The following is a 25,654-nucleotide window of genomic DNA, read 5'->3' on the forward strand; positions in this document are numbered from 1 at the left end:
GATGATGTGGGGAATACAGCCAGTGAGCCATGGTTTTGTCTCCGAATATGCATGTCTATCTGGAACCTTAGGATGTGATTCTGTTTGGAAATGAGATCTTTGTAGATGTGATTGGTTTAAGTTAGGGTGCGGTCATGCCAGATTAGGGCAGGCTCTGAATCTAACAATGGGTGTCTTTGTGAGAAGAGACACACACACACAACAGAATGCTTGTGAAGACAGGGGCAGAGACTGGGAGATGCAATTACAATTTGAGGAATGTCAGGGAGTACTAGGAGACACCAGGGACAAGAAAGGATTCTTCCCTAGAGCCTTAGGAGGGAACATGCCCTTGCTGACACCTTGATTTTGAACATCCAGCCCTTATAGCTGTGAAACAGTCCCTTTCTAGAGTTTTAAACCAGCTCATTTGTGGTTACCTGTTACAGCAGCCTTGGATCCTGATACATCCCCTCACCCTGCTGACTTTTCACTGCCCAGCTGGGAAGCTCCTCCCTGGAGCCAGGACTCCTGTTACTAACACGACTGAAAGTCCCGGAGGCCTTCATGCCCAGGTAAGTGTATTTCTTCAGGCCGCCCTTGGCATGATACCGTTCTCACTGATGTCTTTGTTCCTTTGAACTTCACTCAATGCCTGAACCAGGAACATTGTTTTGACTATGCTGACGGTTTCTAAACTCCCCACTGTGTGGTTTCCAGGTCAGACGGTCGGGCTTTTCTTCTGTGAATCATCGCCAAGAGATTCAATTAAATCTCGCTTTGCCCGCCTTGTGGCCAGGGTTTCGGGGACTTAGTGAAAACAGGGGCACTTAGGGATTTACTGAGGAAAGCCAGACACGAGAGGGGAGCCGAGTGCTGACACGAGGCTGGGAACACGAAGATTAGGGGGCTTGGGGGGGGGGGTGCAGTGACGAATGAAGTCACCGGGAGCTCAGCTTCTTGGCTGCGTAGGCAGCTGTTGATTCCTGACATACTATTTTAGGACCTGAAAGAGAAAGTGAGGGGGCTTTGTGAAATCACTTGAAAGAGACTGCATGTCAAGGGGGAGATGAGACATGTGTTAGCACCACCGTCCTTTCCCCCGCAGGAATGAGAAAGAATCACTAATGTGAGTCTGCTCGTGATCTTTACGGTGGGAGGCTTCCTTTGAAGTCTGACATCACACACACACTCACAAAATCCTCATAAAACCAAAAAGAAAAAAATAAAAGCATCTCATCCTGACCAGGAGCACTCTAGACACCAAGGAATACAGGGATGAGATACAGTTACAGCTCTGCTGAAACAGGGATTCAGTGGAACCAGAAGATGCCCGGGAAGAGAAAAGAAAAAGACAGGTGTTTTTCAATGGGTCCGGAGGATGCTGCCTTGGTGGGGAGGCTCACTCCAGGGGAGAAGGGTCCCAGCTGATGCCAAGATAGCCTGGCTGAAGAACGACCCCAATCGTGAGTGCCCACATGGCCCCAGGCAAATCACAAAGACTTGGAAGCTTGTGTCCTCACGTGGCAGAAGGGTCAGGACTCTTACTTCTAGTTTGCTGGTGATGCAAGTAAGGTCTGGACCCTACTAACCATGGCGATTGCTTCCAGAGGCTCCCCATGTAGAAGCCAGAGTCCTTGAGAAGGCAGAGCTGCATGTGTGACCGTGTGGTGCCCATGTGTCTAGACTTCGCATTCCAAAGAGAGTCAGGTGTGCATCTTCGCCTCAGTGAGGGACATGAGCAGATGTGATGGGTCATGAAAGTAGATCAGAGGCGCTTCCCTGTGGCTCAGTGGTAAAGAATCTGCCTGTCAATGCAGGAGACATGGGTTCCATTCCTGGTCCAGGAAGATCCCACATGCCTCAGAGCGACTGAACCCGTGAGCTACAACTACCGAAGCCTGCATGCCCTAGAGCCGGTGCATCGCAACAAGAGGAGCCACCACAATGAAAAGCCTGAACACTACCACGAAGAGTAGCCTTTGCTTACTGCAGCTAGAGAAGAGTCTGCGCAGCACTGAAGACCCAGCATGGTCGTAAATAAATAAATAAAATTATTTTTATAAAAGGTAGATCAGAAGGATGGGTTTTAGTTGCAAGACTTCAAGACAGTGAGCCTCATTGCCCTACTGTGGCCGTATCATGAGTCAGCTCACACACACACACACATCTGGGATGCCTCCTTTAATAGATACAACACTGGGAGACACACTGAATTTCTTGCTAACATTTTTCATAAAACTAGATGAAAGCTCAGCAACTCTTTCATAGGAAACCTCCCCTCTGGGCTTCCTTTGTGGTCACAAAGACAGCGGCAACCCGCATATCGGTCCTGAGAGCTGGGTAGTTCAGGGAATACTGGTTTATTCTGACCAACCCACAGCTTAGAGAACTACTGATGCTATAGACTGAATGGACGTGTGCCCCGCAAACTCATGTTAAATCCTGATGCCGCAGGTGATGGTATTTGAAAGTGGGGTCACTGGGAGGTGAGAAGGTGAAGCCCTTGAGGACGGGATTAGGGTTCTCGCAAAAGAGACCCCAGAGAGCCCCTGACCCTTCCACCATGTGAGGACACAACGGAGACGATAACCACCTGTGAACCAGGAAGCCAGCCCTCACCACTGAGTCCTCCAGAAACTTGGTCTTGGATTTCCCAGCTTCCAAGACTGTGAGAAGTAAATGTCTGCTGCTTAAAGGTTGCCCAGTGTATGGTATTTTTGATAACACAGCCTGAACAGATTAAGATGGCTGAAAGCCAGAAGTGACCTTGGAGAACTCCAGGGGCCTACCCCCTTGACTCTCCTCCTCTGCCTTTCTTGCTAACCACCTCAACCAACGGCGATTTCTGAACCTGCCAGGTCCTCCTGCCTCCTCCCCCTTCCTACTCCCACCACCCCTCTCTCCAGATGAGATGCCCCCTTTCTCCTCTCTTCCCTTGGCTCAATTCTTATAGATAAAGAAGATTCCCATGTACCATGGCCTCTACCTGGTTGGGTGTCTTGCTCTGTGCTTCCTGGCTGGCCCTGTAAGTCTGTTTCCTTTATCTGCCATCCCTGGAGGGGTCCTGGATGACATGGATGTCCAGTTCACCTCTGTGAAGCATCTACAGGCACTTGGCTGACTGCATCTTACCCTACACAGCTCTCCAGGTGTGCCAGTCACCCTACTAAGCACATGATGATAACCCAGAGAGGCAGGGATGACTGGCATTCCTATTTTACAGCTGAGGACACAGAGCACAGAGAGGGCATATGACTTACAACAAGTAAGTGCGTGGGGTCCACTTGCCCGATCTCGGTTGAATAGCGTCTTCAAAATGCATGCCCACCGATAGCCTCAGAGCACAACGTTTTTTGGATATAGGGTCTTGCAGGAGTAACTAGCTAAAATGAGGTTATTGGATTAGCTGCTGTTGCTGTTCAGTCGCTCAGTCATGTCTGAATCTTTGGGACCCCATGGACTGCAGCATGCCAGGCTTCCTGTCCTTCACCATCTCCTGGAGTTTGGTCAAACTCATGTCCATCGAGTCGGTGATACCATCCAACCATCTCATCCTCTGTCTTCCCTAAATCCAATGACCAATATCCTTGTAAGATGAGAGAACAGCATCCCACAGAAGAAAGAGAGATGAAGAAGATGATGATGGAGACAGAGACTGAGGTGATGTGGCCGGACACCTAGCAACACCTATTTCTGGCAACGAGCAGGAGTGAGAAGGATGCCAGGAAGGAAGCCTTCAGAAGCAGGGTGGCTCTGCCTCAATTTCAGACTTCTGGCATCAAAAACTATGAGAGAAAACACTTCCGTTGTTTCCAGTCCTCTGCCCTATGATCAGTTGTTATGGCAGACACAAAAAAGTAATAAACTACCTCTCAGATAGAGAAGCAAAAGGTTTCTCGGGGTGGGGGTGGGGGTGCTGTGACATCTCTACCCTTTCCCTGGACAGGAGAAAGGGCAGGCCTGCCTGTCCTTTCATGAGATGGCATTTTGGGAGAGACACAGGCAGAAGCCTGGGGGCACATTCCCAGCAGCTGGACTTCAGGAAGATTGGAGGCAGCCACCTGGTGCCTCAATTTTTATGTTTTACAAAGTGGAGCCCACGAGTGAACTAGCTAGGCATGGTTATAGGCAGTGGGAGATTGCAATAGACAGTGAAATTGATCAGGTCTCAATCTTTGAGGGAACTGATGATAAGAGTTTATGCAGAATCTTTATACTTTAAGCATGCTGCTCTATTTATTCAGGCTCCTCAGACCAGAGGAAACATTGAATGAGATTTAATATAAAAATGGTTCTTTAAGGTATGCTTTTGAAATTCTTTTCTAGCTAACTTTTTATGGCCAGGTGGCGCGAGTGGTGGAGAACCCACATGCTAATGCAGGAGACGACATAAGAGATGTGGGTTCAATACCTGGGTTGGGAAAATCCCCTGGAGGAGAGCACAACAATCCACTCCAGTATTCTTGCCTGGAAAATCCCATGAACAAGGGAATCCGGCAGGCTATGGTCCATGATTTGCAGTGTGGGACACGACTGAAGCAATTCAGCATGCATGCACTGTCCTCGTGAAATTTACATTCTAGAGGAGACAGGCTATGACTACATCAGTAAACAAGTGATTTCAGAGAACAACAAGGGATAGGAAGAAGAAAAATTCCCATCTCAAAAGATAACGAGGCTTCACAAAATTAAACATTCTAAATAAAAACAAAACCTGAGTTGAATGGTTTGCCAGTGATAACGATTGGACAAATGTCTGCCTGGTGGTCCAGGCAGAAGCCTGCAAGCTCTGACTCAGAAGGGCCTCGGGCTGGCCCCGCTAGATTTATGCCAAAGGCCAGCCTAAGGTGCAGCCAGAATGTGGCCCATCCAAGTCTAGTTTCTCCATTTTGGGGCCAGCAATAAAAGAGATGACTGGGCAGGCAGCCTGCCCAGACCTCGCAGGAGTGAGAGTACATACCCTGGGCCCGTTCTCCAGGCTGAACTGGCAGAAAGGCTGACTGTTCCCCGAAAGGGCCACGCTCCTTCCCTGCCAGGAAGAGCATCTGCAGGCCCTGGGGACACGCCTATGAGAGGTGCCGGTACTGGACACGCCTCTTGTCTGTAGATTTCACCCCCGGGGGTGCAGTGGGGTGGCCAGTTTGAGAAAGGCACATAGAGCCAAGTTCAGGAAGAACAGAAGGCAAACTTTCCAAATCAAATGAACATGATCGTGAACATGAACAAGGATGGCTTTGCAAGCACAGCGATGTAGCTATAGAATAGGACACTAGAAAAGACAGGGCGCCTTTAGTCATGGCTAACAGAAGCAATGAGAGAAAAAGAACTGTTCTGGAGAGAGGAGCATGTAAAAGCTGCTTCCGGGTTCCCGCGTCCTCAGTGACTTTCCACCCAGTTTGTCTTCTCAGGTCAAACATCTGTACCATTGTGGGACTGGAGGAGAAAACTGGCCTGTTTGCTTATTACTAGACACACACACACACACATGACTGAGGACTGTAGGGGTAAAAACATGGAATAAAGGCACTAGTCTAATTTCTTCCATGTCACTCATTGAAATTCCCTACTCTCTGATTTTCCTAAAAGCTATTTTCTCTTATATTTTGAATTCAGGTGGATTTGGGGAAAGTCATATTTCCTCTGAGGGGCATCCCAGGTGGCTCAGTGGTAAAGAATCCTCCTGCCAATGAAGCAGACACAGAAGACTCGAGTTCGATCACTGGGAAGATCTCCTGGAGAAGGAAATGACAATCTGCTCCAGTATTCCTGCCTGGAGAATCCCATGGACAGAGGAGCCTGGTGGGCTACAGTCAGTGAGGTCGCAGAGAACAGAGAACAGAATGGGACTGAACACACACACACACACTCACATATTCCCTCTGAGGTGGCTGTTAACATGTCAAGTTACCTCAAGAGCCACTTCAGCAACAGAAGAGAGCTCCCTTTATGAATGGAGAAAATAAAGACTGTGATTCTAACTAATAAATATGTAACTTGTTTTGGCAATCATTGGATCACTAAATGCTTCCAGAGCAACCAGGAAGAACAGGGTTTTCTTGACCATTGACATTCAAATTTTTCTTAAATTAAAAATATAGCCAATATTTTAAAATAACTTTAAATGGAATGTAACCTGTAAAAATATTGACTCACCATGTCATACACCTGAACTAATACAATACTGTTCCAGGCAAGAATACTGGAGTGGGTTGCCATTTCCTTCTCCAGGGGATCTTCCCGACCCAGGGATCGAACCCAAGTCTTCTGCATTGTAAGCAGACGCTTTACCATCTGGGCTACCAGGGAAGCCTAATTAACCACAGTTCAATTAAAACAAATCTTTGAAGAAATTTTATAAACTTGAAGATAGGATATTTACTCAAGATGTAAACTGTCTAAATAAAATGATGCTTTATCTTTTTCCACTGGTGAGTATAGAATGAAAGTTTTCCTATTTTAAACTCATGCACATATATATCAACATTTTTATGCTCATAGAGAAATTGCTCAATAGATGTAAGTTGACCTAAAAAGAAAAATCAGCATTGTTGTGTTATATCTATATGAGATGGTGGATGTTAGCTAATCTTATTGTGATAATCATTTCACAATATGTGTAAATCATTATGCTGTACATCTCAGACTTACACAGTGATGTATATCAACTATATCTCAGTAAACCAGGGCAGAAAAGAATGGAAGAAAAGAAAGAAACAAACAAAAAATGGCCTTCACTCCCAGCCTAAATATTGACTGAGAACCTCTGTTCTTGTCCACCCTCAGAGACTTCAGCCAAATTCTGGGGCGGTTAGTTTGGTTTCCTGGCTGGAATTGCAACACCGATGGGGCAGAGTGTCTTGTAGCTGCCGACAAGCCCGTGAACAGGGTGTCAGGAAGTCCGGGAAAGCATGAGTCAGCTCGGCCTTGGCACCCTCGGCACTGGGGCTCCAGGGGAAACTTGACCAGTAGCCGAAGTCAACACAGGGCGTCAAGCAAGCCATGCAGATGCGGGGAGGTGGGGGGCAGGCAGCTGGCTTGTGAGCAAGGGCCGGGGAGGGCCTGCCAGGGTGTCCCCACGATCCCCACACAATCATACTCCACCCTTCCCAGCAGAGTCGGTCCAGCCCTTTCGGGTCTGACCACAAAGGGTGGAATTTAATGACCTGGGAACCAATTTCTTGCTGGTTTTGGTAAACTAAAATTGATAGAATGAGTAATGCATTAAAATCATCTTTTTCCTAATTGAAAAAAAAATTTTTTTAAAAAAGCATTACAATTCTGTTGGAGACTTGATGTCTTTGGAATACAGAGTATAACTTTCTGGGCGATAATTTGAGATTAAATATGCAAATGATCTAACTGACTCATTGTCCTGAGCTGACATGGGGCACGATTTCCAGAAAAGACTTCCAGGAACTAAGTGTCTCTTAGTTCTTCCCGCCTCCTCTCTGCCTCTCAGCACACATGTGTAGGTATGTCTTTGTATTCTTGATTTCTTCTATCACTCCTCCCTTCTAGAATATTGCTGCCCCACCTTCAGCATCGGCTTGGACACTGAGAATTACTTGAAGCTCTTGGTCTGTTTTTTTTTTTTTTTAAACACCTTGAACCTGATGTATCTGCAACCTGCCCCCAGGAGAGCAGAGTAATAGAAACTCAGACTTGGTAGAACCATGGAACCAGGGGAGCCTCCATCTTACAGGGCAGGGATTCACCCGAGTACCACACCCCTGGCGTTTGACCCCACTTCACCAGGTTCCATCTCTGCTTCTGCCTTTCCGCCCAGCTGGGGAGCCCAGATGTATAACTCTGCTGCAGAGGGGGTGAGGAGGCAGTTAAACTGAGGGCAAAGTGAGAAAAGCCTACAGTCTGGTGCAGGAGAGGAGTTGACATCAAGAGAGATCTTAGGAGAGGTTTCGCCTGCATGGCTGCAGTCAGAGACTGGGGGGCTCCCAGCCTAGCAGGCTGGAGAGGTGGTTCCCCAAATGCTACCTCACCTGCCTCTGGCCCATGGCTCCTCCTTCTCAGACCCCAAAGATGAATCTATCAAGTCAGCCCATCACACACCTCTAGAAGTTTCTGGGTGTGCAAGGAACTTGTAGATGGAAACTTTGGCCTAAAAGCAGACTTCTCGGAACAATATCGACACAAATAACAATTAGCTTGAAAAAGAATACCAAGCTCCTCCTCTCTCTCCCTCCTCCCCTACTTGACTTCACAACCCATCTCGTCTCTATTAAAACTGTAAGTGGAAAAAAAAAAGCTAGTTTCGCAAAGATCCCTGTTATAGAAAGTGTGGCTGTAAATTATCTAGTAATTTGAGTATTTCTGCTTTACCGCTTTCGCCGGAATTTATCACTTGTCTTTACATTCTGAGGCCAGGAGGTTAAAACTAAAACAGAAAAAAAAAGAAACAACCAAAAAAACCAACAAACAAAAAGACCCCAAAAGTAAGATTTTAGATCTTGAGAAATAGGACATAGATACTATCAAAACATTTTGCAAAATTACAGAAATATTGCTACATTTTCCATAGGGTTCACTTTTGAGACAAAAAACTAATTTGGAACTTATGATTTCTTTGAAAAAAATTCCCTTAACCAAACCGAAGACATTTACTTGGGAGAAGAAAATGACTAACTTGTAGTTTCCACAATGAGAAACACATTCCCATGGCTTCTGGCCACTTTCTGTCATTACGTGATGGGCTTAACTTGCGTTCAGTTATAATGAGTTAAAAATATGAATGAAATCTTTAAATTAGTCAAAATAACGTCATGCCTTAAACATCCTCCCCTGCAAAGAAAGAGAGGATATTGGATGGCAATTGACCTAACGATCATTTCTGAGGATTGATCCCAAACCTGACAGCCCACATTTAACTTCAAATCAAGTGATGCAACTTCATAATTAAAAAAAAAGAAAAAAGAAAAAAATTTGCAGGCCTCTTATGGTTGCCGTGAGATAGGGCAGTGTAATGGCTTTGAGCATGTCTCTTCCTGCAGCATATCTGGCCTTGAGTCCACAGAGCCCCCCGTCAACATCAAAGGAAGCTGTAGGAGCTGGTGTGTGGAACCCCAGATAGCCCTGGGAAGGGGGAGGACCCATCCTCTGCCAAGAGGAATTGCTAAAATTAGATGGTGAGGTAGTCCCAGCGCTGGAAGGCATCTTGCTGATCATCTGCTTCCATCGATGATAGAACCCGTCAGACCTTCCAGACCTTCAAAGAGAAGGGCTTATGCAACCGGCAGGAATGTCTTTCTGTTGGAGATTCTTCCCTCCCTCTATCTTAAGCTCTTCATGCTGATATTCAAGTCAATTTCCTCTTGCTTCGGGGCTCAGTGCAGATGGCGGGCAGCCAGGCCCTGCATTTTCCTCTGGGCTTTCTAAGACGGTTTTTCTTTATAATCTGAGACCATGATTTGGCCTTCCCCCTTCATCTGGGATGCTGTCCTGCGGTCTTTATTTTGGTTTCTGGGTGCATTTGGGATGCACGTGAAATCCTGCAAGGAGGACTGGAAAGGTCAGGGCCAGACTCACACTGGGGCTGAGTGAGTGAGTGGTCACGTGCCCAGCAGCATCTTTCTTGTTATTGTTCTGTCTCTAAGTTGTGTCCGGCCCCATGGACTGCAGCACGCCAGGCTTCCCTGTCCTTCACTATCTCCTGGAATTTGCTCAAACTCATGTCCATTGAACTGGTGATGCCATCCAACCATCTCATCCTCTGTCTCCCCCTTCTCCTGCCCTCAATCTTCCCCAGCATCAGGGTGTTTTCCAAGGAGTCAGTTCTTCCCATCAGGTGGCCAAAGTACTGGAGTTTCAGCATCAGTGTCAGTCCTTCCAATGAACGTTCAGGGTTGATTTCCTTTAGGATTGACTGGTTTGATCACTTTGCTGTCCAAGGGACTCTCAAGAGTCTTCTCCAGCATCACTATTTGAAAGCATCGATTCTTTGGCACTCAGCATCTTTATCTTCTCCTTATCTCCCTCTCTACCCGCCTTGCCTTGCCCTGGTGACAGTATCTGAAACGTTTGTCACTCGAGATTTAAGCTCAGGGATAAGCATTGCCTCTCCTTCTATGTTTCTCTTCAAAACTTTGGGTCTGCCAGGAAAGGGTTAAGTCCCTTAAAATTAATATCTTTGCTGCCCTGATTTCCTCTCTAGGAAATATTTAGGGCAACAACATGGGCTGGGAGAGGGGATGGGGAGGAGAGAAAAGGGACTTAGGAAAAGGGGACCTGAGTGGGGACCACATCGATCAGGCTCACTTCCCTGAGAATGTCCCCTGTGGCTTCCTCAGCAGGACCACACAATGTCCAGAGGCCACTGTGTGACTTGTAGAGATAACAAAGGCAGTTCCTGGCAACATCCGCTCCATCCTCCCCCCTCCATCATCCGTCTTCCTCCCCAGAGAATCTCTCTTTGGCTTGGGGCACCACGAACCTCAACTCTGCTGAGCGGAGACGGAGCCAGATCCTCGTGAGTCCAGTCTGCAGCCCATCTTGTCAATTTCTTTCTTCTCAAGACCCAAACAAACCACAAACCCTCTTATCCCCTGAAATATCCACCCATGAAGCACAAACAGGGGATCTGTATTCCAAAGCAAAACCTTTCTCTTTGAAGGGGCCAGCCTTTACTGCTTCTGCCCTCCAAATGGTAGGTTTAATAGACTTGACCCTGAGGCAGGCATATGGGAGTAAGCAGGTCTGTTACAGGGTTGAATCAGTGACTTGTGGTGGCTGTCAAGCATTGGGGGCCTTGAATTCAGGCCTGTGGGTGAGCAGGGCACACACAGCTGGGCAAGAGCAGCCCTTAATCTTCTGCCAGCTGGACCCAGAGACAGGCCTGGGAGGCTGGATTGCTTCGGGCTGCTCTTGGCACGGGTTCCAGAAACAACTCTGGTGGCAATGTGGGGCCGTGGCTCCAGGCCTGCCCCAGAAAAACACACTGTCAGCATATGTTAACAGGCAGCCTGTCCTCCAAAGATCACAAAACGCATTCCATTTAGTGTCTGTTTTGCAAGTGTTACTATCTGTGTTTTATGGGCAACAAAACCAAGATACAGCAAGGCCTTTGAGCTCTGCTATGTGAGGGTGAGTGCTGAGGGGCTGACCTGGGGAGACCTGTGCTTCCTGAGTCTCAGGCAGTTGCAAAAACAGCTCCCTCATCCTCTCCAAAGTTCTTCCAGAATGGTCTTCCTGGCTGGCAGATCTCAAGGACTGGTGGGAGTTAAAAGGAACACGTGTGTTCCAAACTCCCTGGAAGAGAGAGTGGTATTAAAAACATACACACCCAAGCCAGTGTTCGCCATGTGTGGACCTGGATGAAAGGGGTCGGCTGCTTCAGTACTGGGCTTTGTGACCACACGTGCTGAGGCCTTCATGCCCCAGGAAGCATGTGGAAATGAACAGAAGGCCTGGCTCCTTCTTTCCTGTGAAGCATAAGACCATGCAGATTTTGGTCTTTCTCCTGTACAAAATGTGTGTATCAAGTCACTTCACTGGTGTCCAGCTCTCTGTGACCCCGTGGACTGTAGCCCACCAGGCTCCTCTGTCCATGGGATTCTCCAGGCAAGAATACTGGACTGGGTTGCCATGCCCTCCTCCAGGGGATCTTCCTGACCCAGGAATCAGATCTGTGTCTCTTGAATCTTCTGCATAGGCAGGTGGGTTCTTTACTTCTAGGACCACCTGGGAAGCCCTTTTGCAAAATGTGACCATCCTGTAAGACTCGATTTTCTTAGGAACTCACCACTGACACCAGTCAACAGAAAGAGGAACCTGCTAGTCTCATATTAAGTGAAATTTTCCAGCTGGCTCTGTTTTATTTTAGCCGTCTCTGCTCATGTGGAGCTTCACCTTCATTGGGCAAAACAAGATAACCTTCCCTCCTAAGACCTCAGAGCCATATTTACAATATTTGAATCTTACACAAATTATTCTTTCATTGAAATTTAAGTGATCACTAGAGTTAGGAACTAAAAGGTAAGACACCAAGACATCTCAAACCAATAGGCTGAAAGATGTCTAAGGGACCTTTACTCAGGGCAGTATAATAAGCTGTGTGTGCGCTCAGTTGTGTCTGACTCTTTGTGACGCTATGGACTGTAGCCTGACAGGCTCCTCTGTCCATGGGATTTTCCAGGCAAGAATACTGGAGCAGGTTGCCGTTTTCTGTCTCCAGGGGATCTTCCCAACCAAGAGATCGAACCTGAGTCTCCTGTGTCTCCTGCATTGGCAGGAGGATTCTTTACTGCTGTGGCACCTGGGCAGTCCATGGGTCGGAAAGAGGTGGACGTGACTAAGTGTTTCTTACTCAGCGTGAGGCCATAATCAATTCCAAAAAGGCAAATTAAGTCTACTGACTTTTTCAAATCTATAAGGAAGATGAGCCCAGAATTTTCACTGGAAATTAGTACTTAACCAACCAACCAGCAAACATTTACCATATGCCTACTGTGTGTAAGGTTCTGTGGGCACAAAGATTTCATGCAGTTTTCCATGATCCAGTGGTTCCTGTTCTTTGCCCTTCTATAATTGGCAATAACTATTCTCAGTATTTCGGAGAAGGCAATGGCACCCCACTCCAGTACTTTTGCCTAGAAAATCCCATGGACAGAGGAGCCTGGTTGGCTGCAGTACATGGGGTCGCTAGAGTCGGACAGGACTGAGTGACTTCACTTTTTCACTTTTCACTTTCACGCATTGGAGAAGGAAATGGCAACCCACTCCAGTGTTCTTGCCTGGAGAATCCCAGGGATGGGGGAGCCTGGTGGGCTGCCGTCTATGGGGTCGCACAGAGTCGGACACGACTAAAGCGATGCAGCAGCAGCAGCAGCATTCTCAGTATTTGGGAATTCTTTTTTCTCTCTCTCAACTGTGTCTCACATCCATGTATTCTGAAGGGGCCTCCTAACTTGAGTTCTGTTCTGGGGGAGCTGGAGTTTGGGGCAACTCTTGATGATAGCCTTGCACATACGAGGAACAATTGTTAGTTACTAGCGGTGGAGCCACTTCTTCCAGTGTCAGGAGGAGCTGGGAATAAGGCAGTAGAAAGCAAAGGGCAGCCTCCAGTGTGTCTGAGCCTGAACTGTGAATCGTTTCCTCCAAAATCCAGTCCTCCCATAGTCCGCCTTGCTTCTACACCAACTGTAACTTCCAAATGGTTTAGAAGAACATTTGATTCTTACATGCCTGTTTATTTTTTGCTCATGCCCTCTATCCAAACTATCATCAAATAATGTTTTTAACCTTTAAATCAGCCACTTTATCATTCCCATGAATTACCATAATTTCTTGCTTCCATTTGCAATATTCTCCTATTTGGCTTTTTAAAAACTTTTCTGTTTTAATCTTTATTTGAGACATAATACACATAAAAGTCACTGAATTAAAGTACAAAATTCAATTTTTTGTATACTACATTATTATTTTTTGAGTTGTAAAATATATGCAACATGGTTTCCATTTTAACTGTTTTTAAGTAAATAATTCAGTGTCATGAATTATATTCACAATGGTTGTTGTGTGACCATTATAACTATCTCTTATCAAAACTGTTTAATCACCTCTAAACAAACACTGTAAACTGGGGATAGAAAGGGACTTCTTCAACATGATAAAGACCATTTATGAAACACCTACAGTTAATATCATACTCAACAATGAAAACCTGAAAGGTTTCCCTCTGCAATCAGGAACAAGATAAGGAAGCCCACTTTTGCCATTTCTATGTAACATAGTACTGGAAATTCTGGCCAGAGCAATTAGACAAGAAAAAAAGATCTCTGTTCTTAGGTGATGTTACAACCCTCAAAAAATCCGCAAAGCCCTTGTTAAATCTAATACATAGTTTTAGCAAAGTTGCAGGATATAAAATCAACATATCAAATTAGTTGTGTTGTTACATACGCTCAATGAACAATCCAAAGGAAATTAAAAGTCAATTCCATTTACAAAACTATCAAAAAGAACAAAATACTTAAGGGTAAGTTTAACCAAGACGGCAAAAGACTTGTACACTGAAAACTACAAAACATTACTCCAAAAAAATTAGAGGAGATTTAGATAAATGGCAAGACATTCCATGTTCATGGGCCAGAAGACCTGATAATGTTAAAATGATGATGATATTACCCAAAGCAAACTAGAGATTCAAGACAACCTATCAAAACCCCAAGGGTGCTTTTTCAGAGAAGTAGAAGAATGCACCCCAGAACTCTGATGGGCTTTTCTCCTTTCACGTGCTGTGTCCTCTGCTTGACATGTCCTGGCACCTGTTATCTGCCTGGCTCCCTGTCTCAGCTCCTTCAGGCCACTATGATGGTGTCAACACCCAGGTCACATGTCATCAGCCATCTTCTTATCAAGGCCCTCCCTTCCCACCCTCGCACTCCCAATCGCCTCTTATTTGCCTTATTTTTCTTCATTTTTCTTAATATCAGCTGCCCACATGGTATACTTTACTTATTGTTTGACTTCCCTTTTTGAATATAAAGTTCATGAGGTCAGGGAATTTTTTTTTTTTTCAGTTGGTTCGGTGCTACATTCCTAGCACCTAGAACACGTCAGGCCATAGTAGGCTCTAAAGATAGATTGAGTACAGGAATGTAAAACACACAAGAACAATAAATACATTCGAGTCTGTTGCTTTTATCCTGAAACAAGAGCAACCAGTGACTACTAATGGGATTTTTGCCTCATGTCCTCCTAACAGAATTTAGCATTAAAGTGAAACATGTTGGTAAAAGAACAATACAGCTTCATTAAACAGCCAAATAAGTGGTGAGGTCATATATTTCCTCCTATTTGAATGTCATATTCACTTTGGGCCGTTTTCAGACAATCGGTTCTCTTTCCAATGTACTGCTCCACGAATCTCAATATATTTGAAATCACTTCCCGGTCTGAAAAAGTCATCAGGGTATCTTAATGCATCTTAATCTTCCATGGCAGAGGACCTGAGTGCGTCAAGAGTCAGTTATGACTATACGTGAGAGGCCAAGAACTTGACTTTGGCTGGGTGAGAGCAAGTCTCGATACCAAGGGAGCAGGCAGACAGCTGGTAGGAAGATAACGGGAATGCACGCAAGTGAGTAAAAGAGAGCTGGATGGTAACGAGAGACTCCCGTGAGTGGGAAACGCAGTACGTGTAGACACAACTACATGCCAAACAAATTTGCAATTTCACATACTTGAGTTATGATTTTCACTTTGATGATGATGAGCGAACAAGAAGGAGGAAAGCTGTCTGTTAAAAGAGATGACTCATCTATGCCTTATTTTGCATCCATCTTGGGAGCGTTCTCCTGAATGACGTCACTGACCTAATGAGTCCGGGATATTTCCAAGAGAACAGCACAGAACTCCAGTTTCAGTGACAGGGTCGATGCATTGGGAAAACCCCTGCTCCCTGCAAGGCTCAATTCCTGCATTTCCGTTCTCAGGGGGGCAGCTACTGTCCTGAGAAGGAGAAGCCTGCTGCCTCCCTGAGATCACAGATGAGCTCTTCCTATCCTGACATTGACGGGGCTGATGTTCCTGAAGCGATCATTCCATCAGTGGAACAGAATATTTAGAACACTCGTGAGGTAAACTCAATGAAACTAGAGCAAATATGCTTTAGAAATTTTCTTTTAAATGTGTTCTTTATGTACAGCACGAGTGTGGACCTTACAACTTTGCATTTATCTATGTATCTATCCACAGATTTTCAAAATAATCCGTTTGCACTCATGAATCCCATCCGTCTAAGGTTTCTTTAAAGCATTAAACCATTTTCACTACCATTTGCCGTTGAGAAAATGAAGGTACGAGGTTGCCATGGTAGCCGCCTTCAGGAAATGGTCGAGTCAAAGAAGGAAGAACTTGAAAATACAGAACTGTGCTCATCCTGCGCTCTGCTAGCCATCATGTAGAATCAGTCACACCCATGGTGGTGAGACTCCACAGGCAGCCCAGCGTCTTTGGTTGCAGCAGATGCTTGCTGTATCAAATGATTCTCAAAACCCAAAAGGCCTAGAAACTATAACTAGGACAGCCCCTTATTATGAATAACGAAAACCTCCCTTGTTTTGCAACAGCAGCTCTGGTGACAGCATATAAGATACAGACCTTAGCATCAGGGCAAATCTCAAAGGACCCTGAGTGAAAACTGCTCTCTTTTTATGCTGCCTGAAGAATAAGACAGCAATTACAGGCCGCAGCTAAGAGCGTGTCACGAGTCAAGTCAGATAAAGTTCAGACCAGAACCCAGAAGTTTTGACCCGGTTCTTATCACCCTGTCCGTTGTAGAATTGGCCACTTAATTTTTCTGAATGGACCAGGGATTCTTTGAAATGGAGCCTGACATGGTCCCACCCCACCTCCAATTTATCCTATTGCTTCTACAGCTGTGGATCTCACCATGTGATTGGGTTGTGTCCCAGGGAAATGGAAACATTCAGCTTTCAGGTTCACAACGGCAGGCAGCTTGAAGCCCAGCCCTTGTCAGTTGCCTGCCTCCTGGAGAGGTGACTTTCTTGTGCTCATCCGCAGCTGGGGTCAAGACCAAGGCCCTCAAGGGCACAACTTGGCCATGATACCCATAATTCAAATTCACATCACTTGTTCATCATCAAGGGACTTTGGTTTGCCTCTTCTAAAATGGGATTGGGAAATCCTTAGTTTTGGTTAAAATTTCTGTGCTTCAGGGTTTCAAGACGATCTCATTCCTTTTTCCATTAACAGCAAAAGCCTCAAAACCTGATGTCTCTTCTTTTTCAGTCACTGAAGTCCTGGGCAGATTTTGTTGATCTACACAGAGGTAGAAAGCATGTCCTTTATTAGAGTAGCACTTTTACCAACATACGCATCCCCTTTGACAGAGTGATGGGGAAATAGGACAAACAGAAATGAGATGAGGGAGGAGAGAGAGACAGAGACAGGTGGGGGAGAGACAGAGGAAGAGAGACAGACAGACAGACAGGGATAGAGACTATATTTTGCTTTTTAAAGACCCCCTCCTTCCCCAAGGCTGTCTACAGTCTATAAACACCATTTGGATTCTGTGTGACTCATTTTTTATCCCAGGAAATAGCCTCTTTTGCCCTCCAAAGCACCACATTTTAAATTCTAGACTTAAGTCTAATTGGAGTCAGATTAGACTTCTGTTCCCCTCTACCCCCAGACCTCAACAATTATTTAATTAATAAATGCTATGAAACTTCACATTACACTGTCTCTATTTTTAAGCCTAGAAACTCTCTGTTTTCCAAACGTGCTATACTACTTAACAGACTGTCTCCATAATTCCACCCTTGTCCCTGGCATCTAAGCTCCATTCCTACAAAGGACACAAATTGGTCCTGCCGGCCCCCAAGCTTCCTTCTTGAAGCTCTGTCTCCCGTGGGTATGTGCTATGTGCTTAGATGCTCAGACATGTCTGACTCTTCTCGACTCCATGGACTATAGCCTGCCAGGCTCCCCATGGGGATTCTCCAGGCAAGAATACTGGAGTGAGTTGCCATGACTTCCTCCAGGGGATCTTCCCAACCCAGGGATCGAACCCAGGCCTTGAGCACTGCAGATGGATTCTTTGCCATCTGAGCTACTAGTGAGTGGGTCTTTAAATCCTCCAGCAGCACTTGTCAGCAGGGCAACTTTTCTCGCCGTGGAAGACGTTGCACAAGGAAGAAAACTTTGGCGTTTGGCTCAGCCAGGACCTCTTCCTCACCGCATACCTTTGAGCTCCCTTTGAACTTCATACCAGGACCTGGAGTGTGGGATGGCACTATTTTGTGAATTTCCTGCTGCCCTGGCAGGATCACTACAGGGCTTTGACACGTTTACTCCCTGCCCAACTGGGCCACGTGGCTGCCAGTGCTCCCACCCCCAGCTAGAATGCCTGGGATTGTACTTGACTGCAGCTGCCTCTTCACAGCTGGGAACATCTTCCCAGGGTCTCCGACAATGAGTAAGTTTCTCACATCATCCTTGGCAGGCTCGTCCCAAGCATAAAGTCATCCTCCAAGACAAGACTGACAACAAGTGTGATCCATCATTGCCAGAACTTCTTCAGGGACTGAGGAACTAACATGTCACTTCGTAGCCAGGGATCGGGTGCACTGAAGCTGAGAGACAGGATTACTGGGGGAGGTGAAAACACACGCACGCTAGAGACTGGAGATTTACAAATTCAGTGTCCTCAATATTTTTATGGGCTTCCCAGGTGGCACAAGTGGTAAAGAATTCCCCTGCCAGTGCAGGAGATATAAGAGATGCAGGTTCCATCCTTGGGTCGGGCAGATCCCCTAGAGAAGGAAATGGCAACCCACTCCAGTATTTTGCTTGGAGAATTCCATGGACAGAGGAGCCTGGACGACTGCAGTCCATGGGGTCACAAAGAGTTGGACATAACTGAGTGACTAAGCATGCACACATACACATAATATTTTTAGAGAAAATCTGCTTCACTTCCATACAAGGCTCAAGAAGGCAAACCAAACTCAGTATTTTTCTCAGAAAGCACAATGAGAAGGACAGTCCGTCTGGTTAGCAAAAGAAGGCCACATTACTCTCTTTCAAGTCTTCCAGCATCTTTCATATAACCCCCTCTCTCTAGCCAATATGGAAGAAAATTATCCATGTAGCTCAGATGCTGAGAGCCTGGCAACTAGAGTCAGCCAGACCTGAATCTGAATCCCTGTCCAGTGGTAAGTTAGGTATTCCCTCTGAACCTCATAAAGATAACAGATACCAGTGTCAAGGATGTCACATATGAAGGGCTCAGCCCAGGACAGGACCCATACATGTTCAGTTTGTGTTAGTGGCATGGTGATACTAACATTTTCTTTTTGTGGGGTGGGAACAAGGTGCACAGTGGAGGAGTCATGTCAGCCAAAGCTTTGACGCCAGGGCTCAGCTTGGTGCTTTAGACAGGCTGCCACTAAGATCTGAATCAATGCTTGGACACAGACCATTCCCTTTCTCTGCCAAACTGAAGGTGCTGGGGTAACAGGGGAGAAAACAAGAGGTCTTACCTGGAGTCTCGTGTAGGATACCACCCTTCCTGGTTCACCAGGATGGTCCCCAACTCCTGCCTCATCCCTCTCCCCTCCTGAAAGTGCCTCAGTTTGGAGGACAAATGATGTGGTCACCCTATCCTCGAACTACCTTAGGTAGCTTCCAGAACTGTGCCGTCTATAGTTGTGTGTGTGTGTGTGTGTGTGCACGCTCAGTTGCTCAGTCATGTCCAACTCTTTGCTACCCCAGGGACTGTAGATCACCAGGTTCCTCTGTCCAAGGAATTTTCCAGGCAAGAATACTGGAGTAGGTTGGTATTTCTTACTCCAAGGGATCTTCTCAACCCGGATCAAAACTGCATCTCCTATAATGGTAGGCAGATTCTTTACCACTGTGCCACCTGGGATAGCCACTCGCAAATGTGGCCAAAAAACCCTTGAAACATAGCTGGTCTGAATTGAGATGAACAGCAAGTGTAAAATACCCACTGGACGGCAAAGACTTAAAAAATGTAAATTATCACATGAATGATTTTCACAATACATGTTGAAATGACATTATTTGGCTATATGGGCTCAATAAAAATATAGGCAGAATTTACTTTTGCAAGTTTCTTTTTACTTATTTGATAGAGGCCACTAGAAAATTTGAGCTTCCGCCAGCTCCAGGAGATGGTGAAGGACAGGGAAGCCTGGCGTGCTGGAGTCCATGGGTCACAAAGAGTTGGACATGACTGAGTGACTGAACAGCAACAACAACCAGAATGTTGAATACGTGGTCTTGCGTTATGTTCTATTGGACAGTGCTCTTCTAGAGTGATGTGTGGACTGTACACATACAATGCTCCTTGAACATATGCTGTGCCTACCCCTGAATTTTCTCTTGAGCTTTAGGGGCCATTGTCTTCCCCGCAGAACTGTGTCCTAATGCCCTTGACTGTCTGCATCTCCACTCCTAAATCCTTGACTCCAGACCAGACTTCTCTCCTTTGCTCCTTGGTCACATGTCATCACACAGATATTTGAAAGGGACCCAAATTCAATAAGTCCAAAACAGACCCCACTGGGCTCCACATTCCACCTTGGTCTTGCTTCGCACCCTGGATAACTAACTACTCTTTGGTTTGCCGGACTCTAGACTTTCACATGACCATCTCTCTGACCTCAAGTTCTTCCCTCCAGAGGCTAAGTCAACTGCCAATATCCTGGGTCACTTCCCTGTCACACCTCTTTCTCTATTCTTGCTACTACCCTCCACTGTCAGGCACCTGTATTTTTTAATAATAAGTGTTACTATTTATAAAAATATAATGATAAATAATATGTTGTTTCAATATTCTTCAAACGGATCCTCTGGCCTCTCTCATAACCACCATCCCAAACATTTTCCAAGCAATGTCAGCAAGATCTTTATACAATCCAGAACTACTTCATACTTCAACTTAAAACATGTTTCTGACCTTCATTGTGTCTAAGCTCTTCATCCTAACATTGAAAGCCCTTGAGAACCCAACCCTGTTTTATGAATTCAGCTTAATTCCCTATTATTTTCCCTGCCTTTCCTGCCTACCCTCTCCCTACCATTGCTAGACCACACTATTTTATATGAACATGCTCTTCCACCTCTAAGTCTTTAATTGGTGCTGCTTCTTACCTCCAATGTCCCTGTCACTGCCTCATTCGCTTGAGAGAGTTCAATTTAACTCAAGAGTGCAGTTAAAACCTGGAGAAGGCAATGGCACCCCACTCCAGTACTCTTGCCTGGAAAATCCCATGGACGGAGGAGCCTGGTGGGCTGCAGTCCATGGGGTTGCTAAGAGTCGGACACGACTGAGCGACTTCACTTTCACTTTTTTCTTTCATGCATTGGAGAAGGAAATGGCAACCCACTCCAGTGTTCTTGCCTGGAGAATCCCAGGGACCGGGGAGCCTGGTGGGCTGCCGTCTATGGGGTCGCACAGAGTCGGACACGACTGAAGCAACTTAGCAGCAGCAGTTAAAACCACGTTCATCAAAAACTTGCCCAGCTCCTCCCACAGTGAGAATTGATGTATCCTCCTCCTTTCATCATGGTTTCATGATAGCACATTCACACTGGTTCCATGTTAGCATCACGTATGTAAGTTTTTCCCCTTCCCAATCAACTAGAGGTGTACTTCTTTAATATTTAGTTTATTCATCTTCTGACCCTCCCTTCCCCATGACCACTAGCCCCAGTTTCCAACAATCATTTGAAAGGTGCTCAAAAACCTAGGGTGAGTTGGATCAATGACAAGTGTCTACTTAGCATATTCTTTGGAGGGAATCAGAGACCAGGTTTGTCTCAGCTCTGCCCTGAGAGAATTCCTTGAGGACAGAAGAGGAAGAGCCAGATCAGGGAAACATTTAAGGAGAAAAAGGGAAAAAATTAGATTGTGTGCATCTTTCTAAGCAGATTTTCTAATTATGCTATACCAAAATATTTGCTGAATGTGAACTACAAGACTATCAGGGTCAATCTTCAGGAGTAGTGAGCCAAGGATGTGCTTCAAACACTGTTTATTCCACCACTTACACCTTCTTTTCCTTCATTACAGGTATGACAGGTGCCTAGAGTTGGACTCAGTTGTAACTGCACTGATGATGGGTGTGGAAAAGGAAGGCTTCTGGAGAAAGATGAAATTACACTTATATTAGGATGCCAAACTGGACTTTGCTTAAAAAGAGCCATGGATCTAAAGGGGAAAAAAAATAAAGAAAAGCAAAAACAAATGCAAACTTGAGGCCCCTCCCTGCACTGTAATAGAGAAGCTGATGCTTGACTTTCAGGAGAGCTGGTCGTGTGTGTGTTGAATTACAGGCAGTTATCAGTGGTCACTAAAGAATTTTGAACAATGTCAAAGGGAAACATGATCGACCAGAAGGGAAATCCTACTGCATCTTTTAACCCTGGGCCAGCTCTGCTGAGTTGATGATGTATTTTATTTTTGATGATGCATTTTATTTCCATGCTATGTTTTGTTCTTGAAGTCTCACAAATAGTTGCTAGTGAAAGGCAATGTGAGGATAAATATCTCTCATAGACCATGTGTTTGAACAATACAAACTGGGTCTGTGACATTGCTGAGTGATTCTGAAATTAATCCAGCTTGGTGTGCTCTCTGCCATCCGGCAGTCAATCAACAAGGGAGAAAGTAACGTTTTTGCATAAATTAACCGTGTGTTGCTCACCACCATGAAGTTGGGATGAAAGACCATGCAGTTTGGTCTGATGCTTCAAAGAAAATTACACTCTGGTCAATGCAGCTTTAGTATTAATTATACATCATCTTGCCTGGAGAATCCCATGGACAGAGGAGCCTGGCAGGCTATAGTCTGTGGGTTCGCAAAGAGTCCAACACGGCTTAAAACTAAACAGCAAGAGCATACTTCATCATACTATTATATTTCTGGGAAATGGTATATTGACCTACAAGCACACAAGGCAATGAACAGACATCTTTGAAAAATAAGGGATACCAGGGTCGTTCAAACCCTTCCTTGAACCAGGCCAGCTGGAGGGTAATGGACATTCAGTTAATGCAGAGCCACCTGAGCTGATTAGAGATGGCTTTGTTCACCTCTGTTTCCAGCCTGAATCAACTTCTGCTGAAGTAGATGAAATGAAGCTTATTGAGGAAGAAAATGGAAGATAAATGCTTCAAGAATGGCTGTTTCTAGGCTCCTATTTTCCAGGTTGGATTAAAATCTTGACACTAACTAAATGCAAACCGTGGCCAAATAGTTTAACATTTCTATGTTTCATTTCCTCCTATGCCAAAAAATGAGCATCTGAGAGTATGCTGCTCCCAAACGTAAAAGTTCTATCTGTGGATACTGAAGAACTATCAGTGGTTTGTTAGACAAACCACACCCATGTATAAATATTCTAGATGAAAATCTCCCCTGAGTGTTCACACAGAGTTTCATAAAGAGCTGATTTTGAGAATGAGAGCCTACATTAGAATAGTTCAGGGAAAGCATTTTAGTCCGTAATAGCTGGAATATTGCTTGGTGATATGAAGTTGGAGTTTCTTTCAACTCTGTCTTTAGGGCATATGAAAACCATATTGCATGGTCTGCTTTCAGGGTTTTATTTTCCCCTCTACATTTAGGCCAATAGCAAGGGATTATTGCTCCATAAACTTCAGGAAAATACTTTTTAAAAACACCCCATACCATAGATTTGGGGAGACTGATAACCACTGCTGGAAATGTAATCTGTTCATTCATCTCCTTTTCATTATCTTTTCCATCATAATGTTTGAATAAGCAGAGGCCCAAAGCACTAACAATTCCTGTACTTAGAACATTCCTACTCTACTTATCATATAAAGGCACAGTCTTTGTTTATGAGAATGTCTTTATCTGTTTGTATCTTGGAGTTCCTCCCATTCCTAGTCTCTGGAATACTTCCTGGTAAAGAAGGATGGTCAACAAAAGTTTGTTAAAGGAATCAATAGATGAATGTACCATCCTGAGTAGAAAATACATACACACATACACAGAGCTCTACACACAAAACAATTGATCTTGGCAACTCTGCTGAAAATCTGTCTCCTTCCTCAGCTCCGAGGCACAGGGAAGACCACCACTCATTCATGAGTTGTCACTTGGGAGAAAATAAATATATAAACCAGACGTTGCTTCTCACTGGCCCAGGATATGTTCATGTGTTGGGTTAAGGTAGATCGCTCAATGAGTTGAAATGGAAAAGAACTCAGAACAACTTGATGTTGGTCAAAGGAAGCAGAGGATAATTGGTGATAAACCTACATTAACCAAAATGCCAGAGGAGGTTTTAGTGCCTCTGACAGTCACTGTCTCAGTGACTGTCAAAAAAATTTCTGCTGATTGTCAAATGGAATCTAGCATGTTCACATTTTAATTGTTTTAATAGTGAATGAAAGCAAAGAAGCATTTATTACCAGAAAGCAAAGAGAAGGCTTGCTAACACCCTTGCCATTTTGTTTCAAAGTATAGTAAAATTTTGGGCACTCTCGCTACCCCAGCTAGTTTCTTTCCTTGGCTTTTATGTGGGCAGGGTTGCTGTAATTTCTCTGTTCAAATAAAGTCTGTAGAAAGCCACAAAAGGAGATCTGGACCCTACAGCTTAACGAATTCTGGAAAGCAGCTGGCTTGTAACATGAGTCATTCCAGCCAAGGCTTTCTCTTTTGTATGTTTCTCTTTAACCTAAAGAGTGGGTTATTGGATGTCTTCTGGCAGGTGCTATGGGATTAAGGAGGTAGTTGCTCAGAAACAAACTCTGAATTAGGTTTTTGTTTTTTTTTTAATGAGTTTACTAAAGTAAATACGATCATTAGCTTAATCTCCCGTATCTAACATATCAAACATGAGGTTCACATTTAATAGTGAGGCTTAAAAACATTGGTTGCTGTGTGCATCTATTATTTGTTTATAGATCTCTGTGCTTTTCTCTAAGAGTTCAAGTGTTAATGATGAAATATGTAGTACATTTCTATTTATCAGGATCCAAGCATCCCCAAAGCTCAAATATCCACATACTTTTTCCTTTTCTGCCATAATGAGAGAAAACCAGCTGGAATATGAATGAATTTACAGTGAGGCGGCAGGAAGGCTAAAGTCACTTTTAAGGGATATGATAAGGTCTGTGGAGATTCAGTCACCCACATCTATAATTCTGGGCCATGATAAACTAATAAATTTTCATATGATAACTCTCAGGTATTTCTGAAGGTGGCTCAGGTTTCTGAGTCATGGAAGAAAGATTAACTTACATGCCAACTCTGTCAATATACTTAGGACTCCGATTTTATATCTGCTTATTTTATATGCATATATATAAGATACAGGCTAGAATCTGCTTGTATATGTCACCACCACCAACACATCATTCAATTTCCCAAGGGAAGGATCTTATAAAGAGACTCTGGGAAGGAACTGACACACAGTGGTTGGTAAAGAGGCACAAGAGAAGGGGCAGAATAGAGAAGCTTCTTCCCTCTAGAAAGTAGAAAGCATCAGATTGCAGATCTAAAGTTCTAAATTCAAACTTAAGTTCCTCCTCACAGAAACTAAGCCTGACCTTGAACAAAACTCTAACCTTGAAGAGATCCATTTACACATCCATACACAGAGATGAGTAATAATGCCAGCTCTCTGTCCTGAAACAGTGAGGAATGAAGAGTGAAACTCTTTGTATGCTTTTAAGTAGAATATAAATCAGGCGTGGGACACTTTCTTTTGGTAAAGTGCCAGACAACAAATATTCTAGGCTTTGTGGATGAGGTCTGTACCAAAATGACTCAACTGTGAAATTTTAGCAAGGGAGCAGCCACAGACAACGTGCCGATAAACACCTATTCACAAAATCAAGAGGTGGTCATGCGTGCCCCACGGGTTATAGTTTGCCGATCCCTGATATAAATCATAATTCTTATTGTGACTGTACAACATAAGTGTCCACAGTACAGCATGTCTGCAAATGGATTATCCCAATCATAATGTACATTTCAGCATCATTTCTGCTCATTAAAGATGTCCTGTCCTTTTCCTGTCCACCTGTGTTTGTAAGTGAATGAAATTGAATGGAAGTCTACAGGTACAGTTGAATTTTCACCTTGGTGCTCCAGGGCAGAAAGCTAGGCTGAGGCAAAGCATTTGAGAGCTG

At 44.7% G+C, this 25,654-nt stretch overlaps 1 protein-coding gene and 1 long non-coding RNA gene across 6 annotated transcripts in view; one reads left to right on the forward strand and one right to left on the reverse strand.

The window, feature by feature from the left end:
• On the forward strand, nt 1-25,542 carry LOC112448042 (uncharacterized). The gene is made up of 2 exons (XR_003036378.2): nt 1-554; nt 21,560-25,542. It is a non-coding gene; the product is annotated as an uncharacterized lncRNA (long non-coding RNA).
• Nucleotides 1-25,654, reverse strand: part of RUNX1 (RUNX family transcription factor 1) — a 273,689-nt gene that overhangs the window by 201,802 nt on the left and 46,233 nt on the right. The window lies entirely within an intron of this gene.

This window comes from Bos taurus, chromosome 1 (genome assembly GCF_002263795.3).
Source record: "Bos taurus isolate L1 Dominette 01449 registration number 42190680 breed Hereford chromosome 1, ARS-UCD2.0, whole genome shotgun sequence".
NCBI lineage: Eukaryota > Metazoa > Chordata > Mammalia > Artiodactyla > Bovidae > Bos > Bos taurus.